Source organism: Dryobates pubescens, chromosome 9, assembly GCF_014839835.1.
Source record: "Dryobates pubescens isolate bDryPub1 chromosome 9, bDryPub1.pri, whole genome shotgun sequence".
Taxonomy (NCBI): domain Eukaryota; kingdom Metazoa; phylum Chordata; class Aves; order Piciformes; family Picidae; genus Dryobates; species Dryobates pubescens.
The window spans coordinates 29,455,605-29,478,520 of record NC_071620.1 but is presented as its reverse complement, the minus strand read 5'-3'; positions in this window follow the sequence as shown (position 1 = coordinate 29,478,520).

Sequence of the window (22,916 nt, the reverse complement as noted above, 5' to 3'; positions counted from 1 at the left end):
ATTTAGGTTGGATATTAGAAGAAAATTCTTCACTGAAAGGCTTCTCAAACACTGAACAGTCTCTACAGGGAGGTGGTTGAACCCCCATCCCTGGAGGTGTTTAAAAGATGCAAGAATGTGATGGGACATGGTTTAGCCCCAAACTTGTCAGAGGTAGATAATGGTTAGACTCAGTGATCTTAAAAGTCTTTTCCAACCAAGATGATTCTGTGCCTGTCACTCTATGTAAATCTGAAACTGGACTTTCTGACTTGATTACAGACTGTCACGTATTTCCTCAGAGTAACTAAGCTTCTGAAACCTCTTCTGGAAGTGTGAATCAATGCAGCTCCAGCAAGGGAACTTCACCGATTTATACCCTCAGTGCTATGGCCTTAAAGCATTCTTTCTGGTTTGTTTGTTTCAGGTGGTTAAGCCTCCAGCCTATTTTCCAGACAGATTTGCATAAATTACCCTGAAAACATTAGATCGTGAGGACTTGAGAAATCAGCTTTGCACTGGAACATCAAGAAATTTCCATTACAATGGATACAATGTAAATATTTAATAGCTGCTTTCATTACCCAGATAGGTGTGGTTCTAATGGTGCTGTTTTTCCCTGTGGGGGGAGGAAAAAGCTGCACAAGCTTTTAACTAGGGAACCATGAACATGTGCAGCGAAATCGGTGGAGAGATTTGAAATCTATTTTCCCCCTTTTATCTCCAAACAAAGCAATTAAATTAAACACATGTACATTAATACGAAGTTGGAGTTGCAATTATGATTGTGGAGTCTTTGAAATCAGTGGCAGAATTCCCACTCTGTAATGATGAAAGCCAATGCTCAGGTTGAAAAATAGCAACAGGCAACTTGGCAAAAATCTCTGTTTTCCTCCTGGGACTCCGAGGAGAATCGGGTTTGAAGCACAATTGCTCTGCAGCAATGCTGGGGAAAAGGCAAACTTACACTTGCAAAGAATATGGTGAGTGATTTTCTGTTGGAAGGGATGGCTTTCAGAAAATGGATGCTTCCCACCTCCTAATACCCTTTTTGGGCTTCTTTTTCTTTTTTTTTTTTTCTCCATGAAAGATGGTCTGCATTTCATTTAATCATTTTAGAGCTGTTGTACTTGTTCAGAAGACGATTTCCCATTGGGCATTTGTAGCTTGGGGAGTTCGTGTTATTGCTCCTTTGCATGGATCAGGCACTTCGTAAGGCTACCTTCACATCCAAGACCTCATCTGGATGGGCAGCTTGGTCAGGGCTAGAGAAAAGAGGTGAGAGTGGTTTTGTGGCTTTCTGGAACATAGGGGTCGAATCTGTTCCTAGAGATAGCTTTTTGTTCTGACTACAGAGTGGGTGTGAACCAGACATCTAGCTACAGTTGGGTGAGATGAGTCCCACTATTAACTTCATCTAGGTTTCTTGGGAGGAATCTGTTTAGTTGGAGAAAAGACAGAGAGTGATGGAATATCTGATCAGCAAATGTTTTTATGTCAAGATTTCAGACATATTTATAGGAAAGAGCCTTCACTAATGTAGCTGAACTGCTGAGAGAGGTGGAGTGAAGTGACAAAGCACTGGCTTTCTTGGCTTGCTGCCATGGGGAAGAGCCTTTGTACCAGTCCATTCTTGTGGCACCTGGGCGAGTCAAACCAGGCCAATTTGCTTACGTATTATTTGTTGCAAATTAACATCTCCTCTGTGGTACCACTTGAAGGTCTGACCAGGTCAGAAGCTCAGTGTGCTAATCATAAACATGAAACAAATGGCTTTCCCAATTTCAAAGCCTCCTTAGGAATACTCAGTGAATTCTTTCTTTGCGTTCCAGCTCTCCAGTGAGTGTTTACTGGCAGGAATGTCTAAGAAAGCTGGGAGTGTTTAACAGAGATGATGAATGCACAATCATGAGTATTCCCACCTGAAGCCAACTTCTAGGACTTAAATAGTAGAATCACAGACTGGTTTGGGTTGGAAGTGACCTTTTAAAGGTGATCTAATCCAACCCTTCTGCAGCGAGCAGGAACATCTTCAAATAGAGCAGGCTGCTCAGAGCCCCAAACAACCTGACCTGGAATGGTTCTGGGAGTGGGGCATCTACTAAATCTCAGGGCAACTTGTGCCAGTGTTTCACCACCCTCAGTGTAAAATGTTTCTTCCTTATATCTAGAGGAGAAATAGTTCCTCCAGACAATCCTGTGACATGTGCTCTCAAACACTGATGCAACGTGCCTCTGGAGCACATGACGAATGGTTGTGCAAGGACATTTCAGGCAGTTATTTGGGGGGAGGTTAGATGTTTATCCCTCATTGTTGATGACATGATTTTTTGTAGAATCATAGAAGGGTAGGGTTTGGAAGAGACCTCTGGAGATCACCTAGTCCAACCAACCCTGCTAACACAGGTATGCCTACATCAGGTTGCATGGAACTGCAATGTCCAGGTAGGTTTCTAAAGTCTCCAGAGAAGGAGATTGACAGCCTCTCTGGGCAGCCTGGTCCAGTGCTCCAGCACCCTCAAAGAAGTTTCTCCTTAAGTCCAAGTGAAACCTCATGTGTTCTAGTTTGTACCCATGGCCCTTGTCCTATCATTGGACACCACTGAAAAGACCTCTACCCTTTAGATATTTATATGCATTGATAAGATGCCCTCTCAGTCTTCTCCAGGCTGAGGAGCCCCAAGTCTCTCAGACTCTCCTCATAAAAGAGATGTTCCAGTCCTCTAATCATCATTGTGGCCTTCTGTTGGACTCTCTCCAATAGTTCTCTGTCCCTCTTGAACTGGGGAGCCCAGGATTGGACACATTAGTCCAGGTTCAGCCTGCTGAGAACTTTTCTCAACCTGCTGGTGAGAGTCTTCTTAAACTCTTGCATGGTACTTGGGTGTAAACCCGTTTCCTTTGTACACTCAGGAGTAAATCCGTGTGCATGTATCCATCTCTGTGACAACTTCCATATTTAGTGGAATGCCAAACTACAAGACAAGGAGCTTATCCAAGTCATGATGGGCCATCTTCTCTGGAAACCTTCCCAAAGCATACCTTTATATAAATGCTAACAAAGGCAGATATTCTCTAATCAAACTGAGAAATTGGAGGCATTGCTGCTGCTTTGTCAGACTAGGTGATTGCGTCTGAGCTGTTTGTTCAAGGCTTTGGAATATTCTGGGAATTCAAACTCTTGTTCTGGTCTACTGTAAGTGTTAACAATCTTCCCTCTGGTCAGAGTTAATGAGAACTGCATATTGTCATCCACAGAGTGTAATTTGTAGGGATTAAATCAATCAAAAGGAGCATTAGCGGTCATTTAAGTTAGTTCTGTCTACTCTGTGGTTCTGCCTACCCAGTGATTTCATACACAGAAATAGCCACAGATGCAAGGCTGCCCTGCAGTGCTGAGTGGTTGTACTTTCTAATACCACAACACACCACAAGGCAAGATCTGCTCTGTTTCTGACCATGCTTCACAGAATCACAGAATCACCAAGATTGGAAGAGACCTCAAAGATCATCAAGTCCAACTTGTCACCATAGACCTCATGACTAGACCATGGCACCAAGTGCCACGTCCAATCCCCTCTTGAACCCCTCCTGGGATGGTGACTCCACCACCTCCCTGGGCAGCCCATTCCAATGGTGAACAATTCTCTCTGTGAAGAACTTCCTCCTCACCTCGAGCCTAGACTTCCCCTGGTGCAGCTTGAGACTGTGTCCTCTTGTTCTGGTGCTGGTTGCTTGAGAGAAGAGACCAACTCCCTCCTGGCTACAACCACCCTTCAGCGAGTCAAATGTCATCACAGTGCCTAACACCATGAGGGGCTATTTGATGTGCTCAACATGGCATAAAAGAAGCTGAGAAGTTTTTTGCATTAAAGACAGCATTTGTACATTCATGAGGGAGGCACAGGGATCTGCATTTGCTTACTGAAGAGCCTTGGAGATCGTGTGCACTCGTGACTCATCCTGCTCGATATTAGAGGCTGTGTTTATTTAAATTGCACAACGTACTGGTCCCACCATCTACTGACTGTTTCCTTGTGTTATCCCTCTCGATCTGCTGTCGTGCCTCGTCGTGCATGTGTATTGAACCGCGATCCCGAGGGACACTGCTAATTCCACCCTCTGGTTTAGCAGGTCACCCTTGTGTTCTAGCTGGTCAAAAAAGAAAAGCTGCTAACTTCAGCTCCTCCCTTGTCAGCATACTCTGGGTAAGCAGTTTGTGCTAGTAACTCAGTTTGGAGTCTTTCATTTCCTGTAGATCACCCATATGAATTTTCTGCTTATCTGTTTTATTAATTGTGTTGGTTTTTTTTGCTTCTCTCCCAGGCAATAATTGTGGATCTTGATGCTCAGCTGAATTCTCAGTCTGAGGAGTATGAGGAGGTAAGGCTGAGTGCTTAGCAGAGGCCTGTTCTCTAACTGCATGGCCAAAATTCTGGCCAAGCCAAACCAAATAATAATGTAAGCATATAATGAGACAATCACTTCAGTTAGAAAAGACCTTTAAGATCATTGAGTCCAACCATTATCTAACTCTACCAAGTCTGGGGCTGAACCACAGTACCACATCTCTGCATCTTTTAAAGACCTCTAGGCATGGGGATTCAACCACCTCCCTGGAGAGCCCATTCCACTGTTTGAGGACCCTTTCAGTGAAAAAGTTTCTTCTGATACCTAACCTAAACTTCCCCTGATGCAACTTGAGGTAATTTTCTCTCATCCTATCACTTGTTACCAGGGAGAATTGAATTAAATCTCTGTTTCAGGTTTTGATGCCTAGAATCCATTGCCAAGTTGTGTGACAAGAGTTTTAGTGAGCAGGCCAAGGACTATTCCTAGATTGTAACAGGTTAAAGCGAACCTGCCTCTTTGCGCTCAACACAGAAGTGAGGGGAAGCAACGCACAAAGAATCTGGGTCGAGATAAAAAGAGTTGAGATTAAAAGTTTTACTGAGCAAATCAGGTAACAACAATATGATGCAGAATTACCTTAGCTTAGTCTATGGGGGGGGGAGGAGAGGGAAGAGTGCAGCTTAAAGCAGAAAACCAGAGAACTAGCCATGCTGTCATGACTGCCTTGCTGTCATTCCTGCAGGGAAGAACAGGTACTGAAAACCTGGAACCCAAAAGCAGCAACCCGAACATGAAACATTTCTGAACATCAAGCCCCATAATGCTGTGCTTTAGCCAGCACTTTTAGTTTGAAGCTGGCATGAGGCAGGATGGTTTTGAATAACAGAAAGTGTTGTTGGATGACTTCTCCTTAGGCATATAGTGTCTACCATCAAGGGCACTGCATTTTCTTTTGTGCTGGAGAGAATGTTTATTGTATCTTTAACAGACATCATAATCTGTATTAGCATTACTGCAGGTGAGCCTTTGTGTGCTGTGATCCTGGATCCGTCCAAATCATGCTCAGCCTTTTCTGGGTCACTTCTAAGACTGTTTTTACTCTTTCCATTATCAGATGAGGATACAAAGCAGGAGATTTGGGATCTAAGGGCAGCTAAAAGAGAAATCAAAAATCTTCTGTAAGCCATGTAGGTTTTGCCAAAATTATTTTAATTTAACTACTCTAGTTCTGCACTGAACTGCTACTGATGGCAAATGCAACAATTATTTGGGTTTTTTTTTTCTCCATACAAAATATTTCCTAACGATAACTTGATCCAAGAGTGAAATTGTTTTCATACCCAGAGCAAATTGCCTAGACTTTAGCATAGCTTAAAGCTGGAGCTGCTCTATAGATATTTAGCATTTGGAGCAGCACATGGAACTAGCTGAGGATGAGAACACAATGTGCATCCAAAACAAAAATCTTTCTCTTTACACGGAGGAGAAGTTAATTGCTGGGAAGGTCTCAAATCCCTTGTGTTCCTTCTTTCTTATTAAAATGACAGAAACGTCTCCAGCCTCTTTCAATCTCATTATTAAAATGTTCATATCATTAAAGTTCCTGACTCAAATGTCAGTTATTTGTGTTCTGATGAGCAATTCTTTGCTGGCTAAAAGGCTTCTTGGTTGGCTAAAAGGCATCTGTAGGCTGCTATAATTTGCTTGAAAGTTGCTTGCTTGATAGGGAAATGTGATTCATACTTTCCTCGCCAGGCTTATTCCTCATTTTCTTCGCTGTTACATTATATAACTGTAATCCTGCTAATGCGTTTATGTAAGGGGGAGCTGCATTCTGCAGGGGAACAGATATTTGTGCAATGTGTGGCTGGAATAATATCCAGCTCCTCCTCAGACTGGTTGCTTGAACAGTGCAATAGAATCCCTCTTAACAGTTTCACCTTGGTGAACTTGAGGTGGATTATGAGACTCGTGGTGAAGGCAACAACATCCAAGTATATTATTAATTCGGCGGAAATAGTCTTACAGCTGGAAAGTGACATGTTGGACTTGATGATCTTTGAGGCCTCTTCCAACCTTGGTGATTCTGTGATTCTGTGAAAACTGGATCTGTGTGGTAGGACTCTGGGTTGTTACAATGGTCTTCTCACAAGACACCCTGAAGCAAAAGGTCTCAGTCACTCCCGACATCAGCTAGCCCACCCCTGCCCATTCTCAGAGACACAGGCTCAGCCAGCCTGCAAAGTGGTCAGTAGTGAGGGCAGGGTGGGCTTAGTGAAGAGCCCCTCAATGTCTCCTGGGTACCACTATGGTGGGGTGTAGGGGCACTGTAAAAGCAACCTTTAGTTGGCTGTTGAGCTAGTCTCTCTCACCTGAAACCTCTGTTAAAGAGCAGCCTCCTTCATCTGGATACAATATGACTGAGCATTATGAGGAGTGGTGTGTGACAAAGGTGTTCCAGATGTCACCAACATGTGGTGTTGAATACAGCTTGATGTAGCTGTTGCCTTCAAGCAAGTGACATCTGCAGATGTATTTGGGTTCTCTTCAAAAGGAGTAATAGGGATTTACCTAATCACAAACCCGTTTAGTTTGGAAAAGACCTTTATGATCATGGAATCCAACCATTAACCTAACACTGCCAAGTCACCACTAAATCATGTTGCTTAGCACGATCTCTCCACACATTTTAAGACCCTCCAGGGAGGGGGACTCTACCAATTCCCTGGGCAGCCTATTCCAGGGATTGATAACCCTTGAAATGTTTGTCATAGAAAGTGTCAAGAAGGTCTCCAGTGTCTGGGACTTTTATCAAGACATCATTTCTTCTGAAAACATCTTCAGCTTTTGAAAGCACCAGCAGCCTGCACCTCAGGTGATCAAGATTTCATCTACCACGTGTGTGATGTCCAATCTGAATGCTGCAGTTAGCATCTAGAGAAAGAAGCAGCTGAACTGGAAAGAGCTACACATCATCCAAAATAAAGTGGAATTTACTTGTCTCGTGGGATTCATAGTGTTTGGTGGCTAAGAGCTCAAATATCTTTCACTCCATAAACACGTTTACACTGAGGTTAACAGTGAAATTAATCCATATGAGGAAAGAATGTTTTGGAGTATTTCTCAGTTTGAAGTCTTTGGTCTCTGTTAGTGATTTGCTGTGTGTAGTCCCTTCATCACCACAGCTTCTAAAGAACAGGTTAGACAACGATCTGCTAGGAGTTGTTTGGGCATTGCTGATTCTACTTACGTGAATTTTTGAGGTCTATTCCTGCCCTGTGCTCTCCAGCACTGTGGCTTGCCAGGCTTGCAGGTCTTATGGTCTCTTATGAGCTTCTAAAAACAATTGAAGATTAATGGTTAGCAATGAAATTGTCACTTCCAGAGAGCATTAAAGAATCTATGATACAATGGGAGTGGAATTTGCCAGCAACTAAGGGTATATTGAATTTTGCGACAGTAAATTGCTGCTTGTAAACTTGACTCTGCTGTGATTGTCTAAACTTTTAAGGATGTCCCCTGGGAACCTGGATGTTTAGGGTTGATTTTTTTAAACTTTTTTTCTTTTTCTGAAACTTCTAGATAAATTACACAATTGCAGTTATATAAGGCAACAAATAGATCTGTTATTTAGGAGTTTTATGTAACTAGTTGAAGTCTTGAGGAGGATATTGATAGGAGACACAGTTAAGTGCAGAAATGCCTGATCACACTGGGCTGAGGTGAACAGGGAGGGGGTGTCAATGGATTGAAAGGCAACAGGACCACAGCAGAAGCAGAACTCTGTTTGGAGGTGGATGCCCAGAGGCTCACCCCCACCATCCCAAGAGTCTCACTCTGTGTTGCTGTTACGTTACGTGACTTCTCTGTGCTTATCTGTGGTCCCCCCCCATCTCTACCCGCCCCATTGTTTAACCAGAGGTTTTCAGGTAAGGGCACATTACCACATCCATGAAAAATGTTTTGCTGCCATGTGATTTGGTAGTCAGTCATTACCTTGCTATCAGATAAAGCCTATCTGATCTCAGCATTTTATTCACTGTTGAATAAACATTTCTGATAATTTTATTTCTTAAATGGGAATAACTGAAAGAGCAAAGCTCAGTTAGTGCCAGGCAGGCCAGGCGCCATCTTATTTCCTTCCAGCTCTCCAGCTAGGTGCAGATTGAGCTTATCCCCTGGCTGTGACATCTTGAGGCCATTCTTGGCTGTTGCAGAGCCAACAGTAAATAGTTGTTGCTGAGAATGTGAGTTCAGGCAGGAAGGATTAAATCAGATTTCTAATGCCTTTGAACCAGCACCTGAGACAAATCAGGAAAAAGGAAAGGAAAGGGAAGCCTCTAGCAGTGCTCTGCATGTGAACTGGGAGCTCTGTGCTTCCAGATTCTTCTGAATCTTTGTCATTTCCAGATGCACCAGTTGCCATCTAACTTCAGGCTCATTTCTAGGTCTCTTCCTCCCTGGGAGTAACACCACACTCCTTGGTGAACACTGCTGCTAGCACTGACATGCAGCCCAGCAGAAGCCAAGAAAAGCAGCACAAGTGGCCCTAAATCTTGAATGACTATAGAATCACAGAGTGTTTTGGGTTAGAAGAGGCCTTTAAAAGCCATCAAGTCCAACCCCCCTGCAGTCAGCAGGGGCATCTTGAACTAGAGCAGATTGCTCAGAGCCCAAACAAGCTGACTTGGAATGTTTCCAGGGATGAGGTATCTATCACCTCTCTGGGCAATCTGAGCTATGGTCTCACCACCCTCAGTGTAAAAAAGAAATCTTCCCTTTATCTAATCTAAATCTCCCTGGTTTAGTTTAAAACCTTCACCTCTTGTCCTGTTGCAGCAGACATACTCTGGGCAGGAGAGCTTGCAGACTGATGGATCCAGTTACAGAATCACAGACTCACCAAGGTTGGAAGAGACCTCAAAGATCATCAAGTCCAATCTGTCACCACAGACTTCATGACTAAAACATGGCACCAAGTGCCACGTCCAGTCCCCTCTTCAACACCTCCAGGGATGGTGACTCCACCACCTCCATGGGCAGCCCATTCCAATGGCAAATGACTCACTCTGTGAAGAACTTTCTTCTCACCTCGAGCCTAGACTTCCCCTGGCACAGCTTGAGACTATGTCCTCTTGTTCTGGTGCTGGATGCCTGGGAGAAGAGACCAATCCCCTCCTGGCTACAACCATCCTTCAGGTAGTTGTAGACAGCAATTACCTGAAGGGTGGTTGTAGCCAGTTGCAGAATCAGCCCAATATTTAGTCCACCTGAGAAGCAGTGACATGGGCTGTGCAGACGAGCTCGACCAGTGAGAGCTCATGGGAAGAGAGATGCAAACAGGATTTCCAAGCTGCTGCTGTGAATAGCCCCATCTTCCCTACTCCTACTCATATGCAGCACAGCAAGGTGCTGAGGCCGTGATGAGACTTCAGGTCTCCCAGGATGAGGAGGAGGTAACTGCTGTGTGCAGACAGAGACCACCAATGTGAACAGTCAGAAGTGTGGTCAGGCATGAGGAAACGTTGTTGAAAAGGATGGAAGAATGCAACTCCAAGTGACCATGTCAGATTTTATTTCTGAAGGGAATAAAATCAATGTGGAAAAAACCTGTTGGATTTTGGTTTTCTTTTTTTCCTCTTGGAGAAAGGATTTGGGAATGTGGGAATTTAACACTCCTTATTTCCTCCTTTTTAAGATGTGTTTAAAGTGATTTTTTTTTCCCCCAATATGGCAAAATAATTGTAATGGAGGGGAAAAAAAAATATTATTTTCCACATTTCTTACATTTTTCTAAAGATTTCCAACATCATTTTCCAGCAAGGGAGAAAAAAGAAGAATCTTTCTCTGCAGGCCTTCAATTTTGTCAAGTCTTCTCTTTTAGCTATCATTTCTTTAGCTTTTTAAATATGGAAAATCTTTTAAGGGGAGAGAATCCACTTTAACAAATAAGTTTGACAGAAAAACTCCAATGATCTTTGGTGGGTTGACAAATATCATCACATAACTGATGCTTCTTTTTTCTCCCATGTTTCCTTTTTCTTTCCCCGCTGCAGTTTTGTCTGTGAGTCAGCTTATTCTTTCAGCAGCAGGGAATTAAGGGGTGGGCAGCATTTGCACTCATGGCAGGACGGGTCCTTTAATCTGATTTTCCTGGGACAATGGGCTTGTACAAATATGCAAAGGAAAACAAGTTCTCAAGTGTTTCAGATGAACAGCTCCATCAATGCGTTTAAAAGTGACAGAGTTAATTGCACACAGATTGCATCCTTTATTATTTATCACAAGTTTCCCTTCGTGGCTGCCTGGCTGTTCTAATCCAAATGCCTTCTGTGAGCTGGTCACAATCACCTGTAGCTTTCATCCCCCTCCAAAACCTTCCAGTTTTGGATTCGTTACAAATCCTGGATAACACCTGGTTCCTTATGTCTCTCTCTCCTACCCCAACAGACACGCTGCAGTTCTCTTTTCTGGCATTTTCGTGCTGGTATGATGCAATGATGTGATAATTTCTTTACCACGGTTGGGAGTTATGTGGGAACACGTATAACAAATCCATTACCCAGGACTGGAGACAGGAGTGAAGTGTTGACAAAGGGCAGGGCTTCAGGATGGTGTTTGTGTTAGCTCATTCTGCTGCTGGTAAAATTTAGTTTACCATTTCCATAACCTGGCTCTGGGTCCAGGCTGGTGATTGCGATCGGGCTGGCTGGCAGGAGTGCTGGAGAGTGCTGTCTGTAGAGAGATAGGTTGGGCTGGGCTGTGCTGAGTGTTGCATGGGATGATTAAATTCAGGCTGGATAAACAACAAGCCCTAAGGCAAGACAAGAGTGCTTGTGTTTATTTCTTCCTTTTTCTTTTTTTTTCTGTTTTTCATAAACTGTTACAGCATTGTTTTAGCATGTAGAATGTTCCTACCATGAATAAATGCCTGATGTCTGAATGGAACTGCTGAGAAAAGAAGCACCACTCAAACTACAGCTCTTCCCATTGAGCAGTGGTGGCTTTTTGGATTTTCATGCTGTTCATATCGTTTATAATTGACTAAAAAATAATTATGAGATATATTGAATATGTTGAACATTCATGCCTCAGGATGTTGGACCATCTTGCATTCTCAGTGCTCCCCTGAGTTTCACGTGCCTTGTTTTCTTGGCTGATGAAGGGGATGATGGTATTCTCTGGCTTCTACAAAGGAACTGGCGGTTGCTGTAAGCATACTACACCCCCCAAAGCACTGATCTCAATAAAGCTACAAATTGAAACCCTAAATTCAATGAGATTTTTAAGACTGTATGTAAAGACTTAGCGAAATCAAGACTCCAGAAAATGACTTCTTTCTAATTTTTGTCTGGGAAATCTCTTCAGTTGCTGCTCTTGGATGAAAAGACTTCCAGTATGTTTGTTTAACTTGAGCAGGTAGAGGGGATGGTGACCGCCCTGTACAAATGCTTCTTTGAAAGACAATAGATACTCTACTGAGGGACAAATCAGATAGGAATCTGAAGATGCAGCTTTGCTTGGAGTGATGAAGTCTCCTTTTGTTAACATCCGGGTCACTGTGAGGTTCATCAGGTTGGGTCAGATGTGTGTATCTGATCTCTGGCAGTGAAAAGCATCTGTTCTGGAGTGTTCAAGGGCTAACAAAGCCTTTACTCATATGAGAGAATGCCAGTGGACAGGTGCTTTCCTGTGTCCTCCAACATCTCTATACTCCAGGGTTCTTAAAGGAAGTTTATACAAAAGTTGCATACATAGATTATCTTTTCTCTTGTGTGTGTCTTTCCTTTTCTCCTGAATTCCCTCCTTCATTTCTGCAGTTCACCTTGCTCAATGCCAGCAAAGATATAATTGCCTGCAAAGCACCTCCTTAAATCAACAAACCCCTGTTACAAAAGGTAGGTATGCCAGGGGTCAGCAGGGTCAGCTCTTGGTTGGATTCCTCCCCCGCAAACCCTGCAGATGGAAATATCCTATGGGAGATTTCCTTCCATCTAGCTGCATATATACACAGCTTGGCTTGTTTTATATACATATATGTGAAGAGACTGCTAAAAGACTCTGCATACAAACAGATATGTATATGTGCACATATATATGGGGTTTTGAGTTAAGCTATAGGCAAACCCTGGTTGATGTGAACCAATCCCTCCCCAGGCAGCCCTGCAGGAATGCAGAGTCTGTTGGTGTTAAGTGGCTGGAGTAAAAGAGGTCATGGTTTATTGTTTGCTCTTGGGTTGCTTGCTCAGTTTTGCCAGGGTGGAGAGCTGCTGGGTGGATTGGGAAAGTGGAGGGATTAGTAGAAAAGGTCCCAGAAAGGACATGAATTTTGGGTGAGTGCCTGTGAGTTGGGGTATTGGACTATTTAAAAAAGAAGTGTTGGCTTCTCTCCTATGCTTCTTTTCATACCTCTTCAGTGATCACATCTGGGTATATTGGTTTTGTTCCTCATATGTGGGGAAGTGCTGAAACACTTTGCATCACTGGCACCACAGAATCTCAGCATGGTGGGGGTAGGAAGGGACTTCTGGGGATCATCCATTCCAACCTCCCTTCTTACCTAAGGTCACCCACAGCAGCTTGCCCAGGATCACAATATCCATGGGGGTTTGGAACCTCTTCAGAAAACGAGACTCCACAACCTCTCTGAGCAACCTGGTCCAGTCCTCTGGCATCCTCACAGCAAAGAATTTTCTCCTCGCTTTCAGATGGAACCTACTGGATTCCAGTTAGTGCCTATTGCCCCTTGTCCTGTTGCTGGGCACAGGTGAAAAGAGTCTGGCTCCATCCTTTTGCCTCCCGCTCTTTAGATACTCATCAAAATTGAAAAGAGTTCCCAGTCCACTCTTCTGCAGGCTGAGAAGCCAGTCATACAGGTCAGAATGCCAATGAGAGCACATTGGCTAGCCTTTGATTACGGTGGGAGCTGCTGCCTTTGTCTCTGTCCGAGCAGAGAGACCCAGGCATCCATTTCTGGGTGCCACATCAAGGACTATTTACTACCATACCAGTGGTGTGAGAGAGCCAAAGCTTTTTGTTGGGGAGATGGGCATGTGAACAAACCCTGCTGAGGTATGTGCACTCGGCTCAGAGCATCAGGAGCTTGTTTAGACATCCTGAAGGGAGTGGAGGGTGAATTGCTGAGGTCTGTATAACATCTGTAGCTTATATATGATGTTCCTTGGACAGTAGGATCAGATAGAAAGATAGGAAAGCAGGAGTAAGTAAATTGCTGAGCTCTTTGCTATTCTGAGAGGAGTATGAAGTAAGCTTGCAAATGTGTGCAAGTATTTTTAACTCAAAGAGCTACAATGAACATTTGTACCTAAAGAATTTAATCAAACCCAGTACAGCTTGACTGCTCTGGCTGAGAGAACTCTCCTAGCCCCTAACAGAAACCAGGGTTTGTAACAGAGCTGCACCAGGGATCTTATACTCTTTCTGGTTCCCCAGATGATTGCCACCTTCCCTCAGAGCATGGATTGTGGACCATGTGAGAGGCTCTGGAGACTCTCCATCACTACCCAGAGCTCTTTTCCTCCTTTAGTGCTGACGAAAGCTGCAGGCACTTTTGTGCTTGCAAATTGTGCCTCTTGATCCTGCAGCATCGTTCCACTATCTGTCACACAAGGTGGCTCCTGGGGTGACAGGACTTGTGTGTTCAGTAGGCTTTGGTCCAGCCACCTCTCTCTCAGATCACTGAGTCACTGACCCATAAACCCTTCCCACGATAAAACATGTGGACAATTGCAAGGAAGGACTTCTGCTATTCAATTCGTTCGGATAAAAAATTCTAAGCACAGGAGTGCACTGCCCCACATATGAGGAACAAAAGCAGAGAAGGAGCCACAAGCTTTTTTGGTATAGGAAGCCTGGAGATTGCAAATATCAGCTGGTGACAGCAACATATTATTCATATATAAGTCGACTATTCTAAGGCTGAAATGAGACTCCTGAGGCATCAAAATAACACTAAAAGCAATCTTGGCAAAGGTGGGAGTGGTGCTGTATGCTCTCATCACTCCCAGAAATACTTCTTAAAGGGAGAAAATATGTTAAAAATCACTGAGCCTTTGGTAGGAAGCAAGCACCTCAGGAGAGGTTCTACAGATGGAGGTGACTTGACAAGACACAACTGACTTTCCCACTTGACCCAAACAGGATATCACTATCTGGAATCTTGTTAGAGCAGTGTGCTTCTTATAACCAACAGTGTTTGCAGCATACTTGACATTTAGATGTGTTCCACTTGCTGCCTGCATGCTCATCATCATACTTCTGCTTGTAATGGCTTGTGGTGTGGACTTTCATGAGATCTCACTGGTTTTGTCCCTCTAGAGAATTTTAAAGGGGTGAGGGAGGGGTGTTTCTAGAAGACCCTTGAAAGTTGCTTTGAATCCATCTCTCTCGAGCTTGGTGTTTAAATTGTTGTGCATTGAGTGGATTTACTAGAGGGGAAGAACTCCATGTTTTAGAAGTGGAGGCACCTTCCACCTGTTTAAATTAAAACACGCAAGATGAGGCAACTCAGGAGCAATTAATTTCAATAGTAATATTAGCTGGTTATTTCAGAGGCAAGTCTGGGTAGCAGAGTGCATGTTGGGTTGTGCAGCCATTCTCCATCAGGTGTGATCTGATGCAGACACCCAGCTGCTGGAGCTCGTCTGACTTGCATGGACTGAAGAGTTGGTCTGTGGCATCTCCTCTGGCTTCTCCTTTGAGACCTAAGCCATACCTTTGCTCAGCTGTGCTGACTGTACTTGCCTTTTCTTCTCGTGTGCTTGCCACAATCTCTCCTTGCCCATCTGAGCAAGACAGCATGCTCTCATTGTAGGACAATGCAGTTTTGTGTACCTTACCCGCTCCAGAATTTTGTTTCAGCTCTGCCACAATGAGAAATTCAAGACAAGAGAGAGTTTTTGGCTTTGAAGGTGAAATGTGTTTGATTGGGCAACTCAGCTTAGTGTTTGGGTTCATTTAAGTAGAGGCTTTTTTTGTTTGTTTTCCTTCTTGTCCCACCACTTTCACACTTGTAAGCAGAAGGGTATTTTGCCTTCAGTAGCTGTGGTGGAGAATCTGACTGTCTTCTTCTCAAAAGGGAAAGGAGGGTGTTGTTTATCACTTCACCCCATACACAGAGTCTGGCCTGCTAATGTTGTTACTTCTGAGTTCAAGTGTGAGAATATATTTCACAGCACCTCTGAGAGTTCACTACATTGCCTGTTGAGTTCTTGTGGCTGTTGGTGATGCAATCTTGTTGGGAAGGTGCAGCTCCAGGCAGAGCAACTTTTCTTTGAACTCCTTCTGCTACAGCTATTAAAAACAGGTCAGGGTAGAGAAAAGTAGGTCTGGTTTTCAGGAGTATATTAAGCTAATCCATCTTGCATTGGAGACACGATCAAGATAATTGTGATAAAGCCAACCCATCTCCTGGACAATAATAATTTTACTCAGTCAAAACCAGTTGGAGGGACAAAATACCGTTTCATACACCATGTTAGAAGGGCTAAGAACCTGATCTTTCCCATAGATAATTCCTTTTTGTGCCTTCCCTCCCTGCTCCCCATCTTCCCCCCACCAAAGAAAAAAATAAAGGAAACAGAAAAGAAACCAAACCAAACCCAACCTCAGTGGTCTGGCTGCCAGCTTCTGGCTTTATTTAATGAATTACTTCACACAAGGATTAATTAAACAAGAAATCCCACAATAACAAATGCAGATGAGCAGGTAAGCAGAGATTTCAGAGATATAAGTGGATGGCAGAGAAATCAACTCTTTGAAGCTACAGTCTGGAGGATATTAAGATATTGATTAACCAAAATGATGGACAGGTGACTTCTGTGAGACTTCCACATGAGGAAGAAGTAATTAGTGCTTTATGTTACGTTGTGCTTTTGCCCTGTGCCAAAGCAGTGTTAGATAAACGAGCTCAACTCAGTTGATATAATTTGTATTTGTGAAGCCATATCTCACAGTTTCTGTACGTTGCACATTGCCTCTGTCTTCATGGAAGCACAAGCCAAAATTTTCAGAAGCTTGAAATCCACTAATGTGGGATCTAAATACTTCCATTATGAAGCTGGTGAGAACTTTGAGTTCTTCTCCACTTTTAGAAGATGATGCTTTAGAGTGGTGAAAGAGATTCGTGGTAGTTTCTAGCTAGTTGCTTGTCCATGATAATTAGAGCAAAAAACAGACCAAAAATTTTTTGTCAACTGGACTTACAACCTCTCCTGTATGCCCTTGTGCATGATTTTCTTCTGATGAGGTCTAAGATCTCATCAGACACGGAAAGGAAGAGGATGCCAGGCAAATAAGTGCACACATCAGAGGTTCATGCTCTTGTCCAGAGGAGGTCACATAATGTGACGTAATGTCTTTAGTTCTGTCATTCTGGGGTTTCGTGGCAGCTAGGGCAGCACTGCCCATAGTCATGGGGGAAAAGGAGGAGTCCATGAGGGATAAGAGTCAGGTAACCTTTCTTTCTTCCAGAGAAGTGGTAAACAAATGCTTATGCTACTCACTAAAAAGTACACAGGGGTCTGCATGAAGTGAGCGTGGCCCAGCGCTCTTCGTTTATTCCAGGGCTGATACAAAGCTATTCCACGGTGCTTGGTGGGATTGCTTCAGAGTGTTGTGACCACTAGTGGCAGCCCAGTTTGGGGCCACATCAATTAGTCACTGACATGTTCATAATTCACTGTCAGAGCTGGTGGTAGATTTTAATTCCCTCAGCTACCTCATGAAGGAGCCCTTGACCGTGAGCCTTGAACTGGTATTACAAAGACATTTATTGACTTCATTCACTTTAGATTATCTTTCTACATTCTATTCCAAATTTACATCAGCCGGTGTCAAAAAACCCCAAATGGCAAACCATACCCAAGCCTCTTTCACCCAGTGCCCTTGCAGACCCTGTGTGTTTTCAGTGAGGATGTGTTTTGCTAGGAGCAGAGTCCAAAGGTGCTTTCCAGAAATGCTGGTGACTGTTTGACGTGCTGCTTTAATTTCTTGTAGCCGTTAGGGTTGCTGCGATGTTCTTGAGGCTCCCAAGGGATGACCCTGACCTGTGTTTGAGGACAGCCAGGTCTGGCAGAATTAACTGTGCTGGCCCAAGGTAAAAGAGCTAATACCTGTCTGCTCCTGCCACCACGCTGGGGAAGTGCCCTGCAGGAAACCTGGGCTGGCTGCTCCTCCTCCTTTTGTGTGATGAGGAATTTGGGGAAAGTAACAGCTGCTTTGGGGAGGCTGCTCTTTTCCCTCCATCGTGTGTGGTGGGGGTCTGGACTCCTCTGCACCCCCTCTCCCAAGTAGGGTTCCCACAGGCTCTAATGCAGGCAGCGGCAGGGAACCTGTTGCCTTGAGCATCTCCCTTTATTACCTGGGCTGAGTCAAATCAGTTGCTAATCCCTACCACTCCATGGATGTCTTGGAAAGATTTGGGCAATCTGCATTGCTTAGCATGACTGTATCCTGTCCTAGAAGCTTTGGTGTCCCCATGTCTTCCCTCTCTCACCTCCCAGGAGGAGTCAAGAGGAGGTTTGTGTCATGGCCATGCTGCAGAAGGAGCTAAACACAGAGTTTTTTATTTTCTTTTCAAACTCTTAGATTGCTCCACGTCCTGGTTTGAGCTAGAACAGAGCTCTGTTCAGTGATTTGAATTCTCATCTCCTTTTCTGCTCAGTGATGTTGCTTTCTGAACTTCATGGAATGTTTTCGCAGACAGTAGCTGCTTCTAGCAGTGATAACACTGATTAGACTTACTGCTAAGGGCTGGGCTGCAGAGAGGCTCTTGCTTAGACTTGCAAGACTGGGGGATCAGCTGGGTCAAGACTCTTTTTCAATGACCAGTGTCTGAGGAGCACTCTGTCCATTCCGCCTTCAGATACATGTGTTTCAAAATCCAATTACAGAATTCAGCTCCTGAATTCAGTTCCTGTCTTACACCAGATTCAGTCTGGGACTTCCCCACTGCCTGGCTCCAGCATGAGTAGTGATGATGATGTCATTGCCATCAGGGGTTGTGTTGGATGTTGGTTTGTATCTCTTTTTATCTATTTCATTTTATTGCTTTTACTTCCATTCAAGCGGGTTTAGTTTTCTTTCCCAAACCACCAGCCCTTCTCATTCTCTTTCTTTTCCCTTTGGGAAGGGAGAAGGGTTCATAAAGAGCACCTGTCACTTGTCTAATGGTCCAATCCTCCTCACCCTTGACACCCCGGACAGTTGTTTCCCCTCAGATATCTGAGAGACAGGTTTCCTGCCAGTAATTATGTGACACAGGCTGAGCAGAGGAGAACTCGAGGGAGGAGAAGGTAGTGTAGAGCGTGATCTCACCGAGGCAAAGACAAACTGCAGAAGCCTTGCTTAGAGCCAGCTGGCCCCTAGCTGGCCAGTGGTAGGACTCTCTCCAGCTGAAATGCAGCCTGCTCTGCTTTTCCCCATTTATTTGACACAAAACAAGTGGCTGAATGTTGCATGGCACAGCAACAGTCATTGTGGGTTACAGAGTCCTCCCTGAGTGAATCCAGGATCAGAAGTAGAACTCCTTTATCTGGGGTTGGCTGCAGAGGTTTGGTTCTCTGGGAGGCTGCCTTCCAGGAACTGCTCAGCAAACAATAAAACCATGAAACAGAGCTATGCTTCATGTTCTTAATTGAGCAGATCTCCCCTGGAATGAGTGTTTTGCAGCCTGTGGAATTTGACCCAGCATTTGGTTTTGGGCTCTTAGTTCTTTGAGTTTGAAGGAAAAAGGAAAGAAAAGGAAAACAAACAGAATTTGTACAGTGAATTTGGAGGAGAATTCAGCTCCCTAGTGATTTTGTTTTAAATGTTTCTAGTGGATCATAAAAGGGACAGAGAAATTTTCCTAGGGTAAGGAGTTCTCATTCAGCACAACATCAACCCACCAGAATCCCCTTCCATCTCCACAGCATTTCCTACACAGGATGGGGGAAGAAGTAGGTGCAACTGGGGGTACCAATAAAGCTTGTCAGGCAGGCAAGTCATTCCCACCTGTCAGCAGCTCTGTGATGGACAGATGAGACATGAGACACATGAAGAATATGACTTCCTAGTTTGGGAGTGGGACTGGTCCTTTACAGCACTTAGTTATTACAGTTTGTTGATCATGGAAAAGAAAGAGCAGGCAAAGAGAACAGAATGAGGTGGAATAAAATGTAATTGAGATTTCACTGTTTTGCTTAGAAAAAACTTTGCTTTGCACTGGAACTATGGAATAATGTGAATCTACCTGAAGTGGGTTGGTTTTGACCACGAGAATTGAAGTTCTCCATTACCCCAAGCTATCTAGACAATAGGGGTCGGATAATGGGACGTTTCTGTCACCACCAAGGAGGGCTTCCATTAAATAGCTTGTAGGTCTTTGGAAAGGTCATTCAAAGCTTAAGAAACCCCCTGTTGTTTGACAACATCAGAGCTCCAACACCACAATCCTGGAAAACTCTGCTCTTTGAAAAGGAGGGATGTTTAATTACCTTTTGAAAGCTGGCAGCAGGACAGGATGCAAGGATGTTTTCTTTCTTTTGTGTCAGCTGAACAAGTTGCTATTTTGGTACATGAGAGCCAGTGACCCACTGCACTGGAGGAGACTGTCCCTTCCTCTGCCCTGCTGTTGGGAGCATAGCAAAGGCAGGAGATCAGCGAAGGTGAGCCTGCTGCAGGAAGGAAGCCTTGACACAAAAATGCTTGTGGAAGGGGAGGCAGAGGCTGCCGATACCTTTCTTGACGCTGCATTGGCATGCCGGTTCTGTCCGCCTTAAATATACTCTTATTTATTGATCTTGCTTGGCAGGAAGACATAGATGCATTGCAGGAAATCAGCTTAATGAAGCTTGCTTTCATCATCAAAGGTGCTGGCAAACTGGTTGTAGGGGTTTTAACTTTCAAGTTGCAATGCATCTGCTCCCTCCCAGGGGCAGCCTCTCCCAGTGCTTTTTTATCCTCTTCAGCTAAAGCAGTTTTCTAGTTTTCTTCATAGTTGTTGTTGGGGTTTTTTTTCCTTTCTCCCCCCCCCCCCCCCCTTCTCCCTCTCTTTTTCTTTCCCCCAAGGGTTTAGATTTGTGGCATCTAAACAAGCTAAACAGAAACTGTGCCTCGGGGAGAAGCACCCTCTTAAGTACTTGGAATTCAGCTTGAACGGTGTGTTGTACATGTTCAGTTGTGCACATGGTGGGAACACAGTATCACACAGTATCACAGTATCACTAAGGTTGGAAGAGACCTCAAAGATCATTGAGTCCAACCTGTCACCACAGACCTCATGACTAGACCATGGCACCGAGTGCCACATCCAATCCCCTCTTGAACACCTCCAGTACTTACCACTGTAAGGAGAATGTAAACATGTGTCACATGTCATAGAATCACAGAATGCCTTAGGTGGGAATGGACCTTTGAAGGTCATCTAATCCAACCCCTCTGCAGCTGGCAGGGATATCTTCAACTAGACCAGGTTACCAGGTTGCTCAGAGCCCCAGACAACCTGACCTGGAATATTTCCAGGGATGGAGTGTCGGCCACCTCTCTGGACAGCCTGGGCCAGTGTCTCACCACTGTCACTGTACAAAATGTCTACTTATACCAGCATCCCAGAGCTCCTGTGCCCTCAGTAGCCGTTGTTTCTGGTGCTAATCTTTAGCTTTGCTGTGGCCAGGCAAAGCACATCATTAAGCAACAGTAAGATAGGTCAAGCATGCATCAGCTGTTCATCTTCCTTAGCCATGCTGCATGCGGGCAATGGCCAGTCTTGAAGGCCCCAGGTGTGATAGGTCTCAGCAGGCTGGAGATAGCCACACCCGAGCTTGTTCAGCTATCCTCCAAGAGCAGTCTGGGAGCTTCACAACAAACTACTGCTCCTTAGGCTTGGAGGTGCTGTGGGTACTCTGACTGAAAATTATTTTGCTGATGGTCATTGTCTGGTGTGAAGGATGTGATGATTAGGCAGTGTGTATCCCTGAACTGGAAATGTGGCATTTGTGATGTCTGAGTGATTAGTCTTCGTGCCCCAAATAGGCAGAAAGGTGTTGGCTAAGAGAGGTAAGCCATGCTATTTACACAGAGAGAATGCTGCACTGCTACTGAGGGAAACAGGCACAGGATGTATCTCAGATGTGTTGTTGCTGCTTGGTCCTCATGTAGCTTTATCCTCTCTGGTACTTTGGCTTTTGTGGATCTGTGACAACACATTTTTCTTCATGTCCTCTGCAAATATCACTGAGAACAAAAAATACTCATCATCCAACTTTCTATAATAGATCCCAGGTGTTGCACTTCTGATCCAAAGGTGTCCTTTACCAGAGGAGGTTTAGGTTGGAAAGGGTTCTTGGAAAGGGTTGTCAAACACTGGAACAGGCTTCCCAGGAAGGTGGTTGAATCCTCATCCCTGGAAGTGTTTAAAAGACACAGAGATGTGATGCTGAGGGGCATGGCTTAGCAACTGACATGGTAGAGTTAGATAATGGTTGGACTCAATGATCTTAAAGGACTTTTCCAGACAAATCCATTCTATTATTCTATGGCTTTCACTCCATATTAGTATGAGGTTGGACATATTGCTTTCTCCCATGAACTGACAGCAGATTGTCACATATTTCCCCAGAATGACTTAGTCTCTGAAAAAACTTATGGAAGTGTGAATTAATGCAGCTCCAGTAAGAGAATTGCCCTGGTTTATACCTAGTCTAAGAGGAGCTGTCCTGTGGTGGTTAAACCACTCTGTGCAATGCCTATTCTGGGTGCTACAGACCAGTCTTCTATAAATCCTCATCAATCTCAGCTTATTTTAACAGCAAGGTTTGCATCTTGCTTGCCCTGTGTACCAGGACATATGCCTTGCCCCATCCTTGCCAGAAATTGTCACATTACAATCGAGACAAAGTGAACATGTAAGTCAAGTATTTTTTTGCTTTGCCATGCACACTAAGAATTTTGTGATGACCCTGTTTGACAGCTAATTGGCTTCTTACCAAATGTGAAAACAATGGACACCTATTTTCAGCTGGGAAAGCCACACTCAGTGTGTTCCCTGGCCAAGATAAAGCGGCGAAACAGCATGACACAAAAATGTTCTGAGCTCCCTCCATGGCTTTTCTTTTTGAACAGCTCTGCTGATCAACTGACCTTTCTTTTGTTCCCATGTCTTCCATCTCTTGAAGCTGTGACTATTGACTGCAAGTATGTTTGAGTGTAACCTGGATTCTTCTTCTGCACTAGCTGAGTGTCTTCATGTGCTGCTTCTTGGGAGCAGACAGGGAGCTGTGCTAGTTACTGAAGGAGACATGTATTCATGGTCTTGGGGAGGAGCTGGGAAGTCCTGACATGATGAAGCAGCGTTGCTATCCAAGCTGAAACTGAAAGTTTAGGAAACTGTTTGACATGTCTCTAGCTACTATTTGCCCTTGGAGCACTGTTGCTATGTTTGATATGTGGAAACTGATGAGAATAAATCCCATTGCTAATTGCTAACTGCTTTAATTGACCAAGGAGTGATAACTTACCTTCACATAGGCCCATGGGTAAAAGACAACAGTCATTCCACTTATGCACACTCACAGATATATTCC